This window comes from Marmota flaviventris, chromosome 2 (genome assembly GCF_047511675.1).
Source record: "Marmota flaviventris isolate mMarFla1 chromosome 2, mMarFla1.hap1, whole genome shotgun sequence".
In the NCBI taxonomy this organism is placed as follows: domain Eukaryota; kingdom Metazoa; phylum Chordata; class Mammalia; order Rodentia; family Sciuridae; genus Marmota; species Marmota flaviventris.
Window position 1 is genome coordinate 35,086,364 of NC_092499.1, and position 4,641 is coordinate 35,091,004.

Below are 4,641 nucleotides of genomic sequence, written 5' to 3' on the forward strand. Positions count from 1 at the left end.
AACTTACTCTAACCAGAATTCAATGCAGGCAGAGAATGAACTAGCTTTCCAGTTCAGTGTCAGCTCTGCACACTTCACCATCCAGAGCACATTTCATCAGCAGGAAGTGTTGCCACCACCAGATGGCAGTGTCTCCCTCTTCTTACATATAATTCCAATCTGTGTGTGTGTGTGTGTGTGTGTGTGTGTGTGTGTGTGTATGCGCACACGCGCTCAAAGAGTCGCCCTTGCTAATTTGCCTGTTGCATGTGTGTTCAAAGCAAAGGATTGAGTTCACTGCTGACTGGCTGGGTAAAAAAATCGAGACTCTGGGTGGGGGGCGGAAGATTACATAAATGTTCAGTAATGGGAGCTAACTCTTCTAACTGAGGGACCTGGCTCCCTTTCAGGTCCCAGAGCTGTGCCTCCTGTGATCCCAATAAGAAGAAGGATGCAGAAACTCCTAGGAGTGGGTTTGGTGACTCTGTGGCTTCAGTTGGCCAGTGAGTGGGGTCTGGTGGAGATGGGAATAGGGAGACCCGAATTTAGAGCCCACTTGCCAGAGAGGTGAGTCTGCCTGTGATTTTGCAAATGAGATTTGAAAATGCCAATAGTGACTTCTGGTCTCTGGCCTCATTTCTGCCTAGGAGTGAACAGCCAACAAGGAGAAACTAGTCTTCAGGTCCTGAGCATCCAGGAGGGAGAAAATGCCACCATGAACTGCAGTTACAAAACTGATATAACCAACCTACAGTGGTATAGACAGGATTCAGGTAAAGGTCCTGCTTTGGTGATTTTAATACGTTCAAATGAGAGAGAAAAACACAGTGGAAGACTAACAGCCACCCTGGACACCTCCACCAAAAGAAGCGTCCTGTCCATCACGGCTTCCCAGGCTGCAGACGCTGCCACTTACTTCTGTGCTACAGATGCACAGTGATCAGCAGGCACCTGCAGCCCTGACGCAAACCCTGCCAGGGCTGCTTCCCAGAAGCTCTGACCATGGGTGGACTTGGTGGTTTCACATCCTCCATGAAGGAGTCTACATGCAGTGGGAAGGGAGCCTGTTCAAATTTGTGAGTTTTGAAGCATCTTGGAATAGGGCAAAGGTCTTGAAATATGGAATGGGGACTGCAATGCCAGGCTCAGGTCTCCCCATCCTGGCTCCATGTCCTCAGGCTCACCCTTAGTGTAGCAGTCTTCTAGCCTCACTCAAGGAGAATGAGGAAGGAATTTTCAGTATTGGAAGGTCTCACCTTTCTATTGCAGGCCTAGACCCAGAGGGGTCTTTGAGTTGCCTGAAATGACTTTTGCTTTTCTCTGGTTCCAGGAAGTGGTGAACTCTCAGCATTAGGGTTAAGAGGGGGATCTTAGGATGTGTCCAAGCAAACCTTCCATCTCACAGCTGAGGATTGGAGCTGTTGTGTAAGAAAAGAGGGGAATATCTGATCAAATTGTGCCATTTAAGAGTTGTGTGATTTCCAAGCCTCAATTTCTCCATGAGGAAAAGGGCAATCTGTAAGAAGGTCCTAGTTTCCTCATCTATTAGAGGGGTGTATATTCTCAATAGCCAGGACCTGAAATGCTGTGTTGTGAAAGGCTTCTAGGATCAAATACACTGGTTTTCCATCTATTTATTCTCACTCCTACTAAAATAAATAAATGCTGACTGTAGTTTTCTTGACACAGTTTTGACACTACTAAAAGTGTGTTTGTGGAGAAAATCAGGGAATTTGTATTTATATGTATTCCTGGTGTAAAGGAAACAGATAATGGTTCCCAAAAGCCCCACCTCGATCTATCAGCATCACCTGTGCCAGAGTTGCCCAGAGTACCTCAGAAGTCCTAGACTATTGCACTCAGTGCTGGCTCACTCAGCAGGCTCTGACAAGCTGATGGGTTTGTATTTTTTTCATTAATAATGGCTTTATTTATGTATATTAAACATATGTATGTAATATGTATATTAATTCATTTTACAATAATCTTAGGACTCAGACAAAGAAGGTACTGTTTTTCTTTAATTACGGATGAGAGAACTGAAGCTAAGAAATACCAAGATTTCAACCAAATGCATTTATTTAAAACCACATAAAGTCATAGGTCTGTAAAACTGGGGGTTTTAAAACTGTTTTCTAATTGCATGTCAAGAGTACAAAAAGAATGTTCAGAGACAAAGCATGTAAATATACATCTAGAATTCAAAACCTTTGAGGTCTCTTCAGTCCACCAAAATGAGGTGTGTCTTCAAAACAAAGGTTTCAGGCAGACCTGCTCCCTTGCAGAAATAGTAATTCATGACGATGGGACTAAATTATTCTATTTGGGCCATCATTTTAAAAATAAGATCTCTTTATGATGGGTTTGTATTTTTAATGAATATCCTTAGCCTCATTTAGAGGTTGGCAGAGTCTCTGTTACAGAAAATGTAAGCAGTGTTAGGGGGTTACTTTTCTCTCACATAAAGCAGCTCTGTTAGAAGCAGGACTGTCATTGTTAGGGACTTTGTCATGTTGTGAGGGTCCTAGGGTCTCTCCAGCTCAATATTTCTCATCCTGCAAGTGTCCCTGTTGTGTTTATAACCTCCCCCCCAATAAACTGCTAGAGATCCTTCCATGTCATAGATGGAGAGAACGAGTGATCACAGGCAATGGGTACCTGCTGGCAGAGGCTTTGCCCAGCAGCCTTCATTGACCTTCCACTCACCTGAGTCACCAGATGTGCCCACCCCTCACCCCAGCTGCGAGGAAGATGGGGTTTCAGGACTTCTTAAAATTTTAACTATGCTGCCACCCACATCAAAATAGCATTCTGTTAGTGAGAAATAGGAAAGAATGGGCACCAAATAGGCAAACCACTAAGGGCATGTTAGGACTCATGAATATTCTGGGCCATATTTATTCATTTCTTGAATTATTACACTTAATCTTTCTCTCAGTTCTGTTGAATTAAGTTCATGAAATTTTCCAAAAGATGTCATAACCTCCTACCACCTAATTTTCCTCCACATCCTAATTAAAAACCCACCTTATTCCCTTGCTCCTCTGCCCCAGTGCACTTGACAAACCCACCATGCCAGTATAGACCTTTGTACTGAGAGTGACCTTGTCAGACCTTGGCAGGTGGACCTGGATTCTCATTTGCTCTTCAGCTACAGAAAAACTTTCTAATGTGACCTAGCGATTTGAAGGGTTCATTTTCCTTCTCTTCCTCCACTTCCTGTTCTTCCTCCTCTAAAAATTATTTTCCCTTCCCTGAAAATAGTGAAAAATATTAATTGTTTACTCAAAATAGTGAAAACTATTAATTGTTTACTCATTCTTGTACATCTGGTCAAGAGTCCATAAGTTGAGAATCTCAGTGACCTCTCTGACAATTGGGGACCTCTGGCTTTCAAATATGTAATTATGCTTTAATTCCTTTGAGTATTTGGTAAAAACAAAGAAACAAACAAAAAAGAAACTTTATTACTGCTCTGCTTGCTCCTTAATAGCAGAGATGATAATCTGTGCAACTCACTTGTGAATCCTCAGCAATAAAGTACCTCAGGTATGATGACAATCAACCCTCCTTGTTCCTCCTTACTATCCAGTATCTTAGATAACATACTTCCTTCATTTTAAGTCTTCTCTAAGAGGTATGACAATATCCTTGTGGAAAAACAATTATGAAAATAAGGCTGAGTGAGTTTTGCAGACTTTAGTCCATGGATCTTTAGAGGCATATAAATAAATCCCAGACTGTAACAGAGGTCAGCAGACTATGTCCCAAAGGTCAAACAGAAGAGCATGCCATCTGCTTTTGTAAACACAGGTTTATTGAAAGGAAGCCATGCCTGTTCATTTTCATATTGGAAAGGGCTACTTTTGTGTGAAAACAGCAGAGGTGAATAGCTCCAATAGAAAACTATGACCTCAAAGTCTAAAATACTTACTATTTGCTTTTTTATAGAAAAGAAGTTTGCCAAACCTGTGGTACTTTTAGATTTGGATTTTTCTTTTGGATGACAAATAAATTGTTTAAAAATCTTGTTTTATAATTTTCATTTTATTAACACATATTAAATTATTTATATTAATGGAGTCCAGTGTGATAATTCCATACATGCATACACTATGCACTAATCAAATCCCACTCCTCAGCCATTCCAGGCTCGACTAATCCCTGTGCTATTTTCAGGTCAATTTTTTTTTAAACTCCCATACATGAGAGAGAACATACTTTGTCTGACTTATTTCACTTAAAATAATGTCTTCTAGTTCCATCCATTTCATTGCAAATGAAAGGACTTCATTTTTTTAATGGCTAGATAATACTCCATGGTGTCTATATAACACATTTTCCATTATCTATTCATCTGTTGATGGACACCTCAGGTGATTCTGTATCTTAGCTATAATGAATAATCCCACATGAATATGAGTGTGCAGGTATTTCTTGGGTTTGCTCATCTCATTTTCATTTCTCAGAAGTGGGTTAGCTGAATAATATGGAGGGGGTTGATTTTCAGTTTTTTTGAGGAATATTCATACTACAGAGGTTATACTAATTTGCATTTCTGCCACCACTGTTTGATTTGTGTGATATTACTGACTTAGATATGGAACTTTTTTGTATTTTTTCCTAATAAGTATCTATTCAAATCATTTGTTCAGTTTTAAA

General features: G+C 40.5%; 1 long non-coding RNA gene across 1 annotated transcript; it reads left to right on the forward strand.

The window, feature by feature from the left end:
* The first annotated feature begins 226 nt into the window (after positions 1-226).
* On the forward strand, positions 227-1,692 carry LOC114084423 (uncharacterized). The gene is made up of 3 exons (XR_003581307.2): positions 227-291; positions 390-482; positions 627-1,692. It is a non-coding gene; the product is annotated as an uncharacterized lncRNA (long non-coding RNA).
* Positions 1,693-4,641: the final 2,949 nt, after the last annotated feature.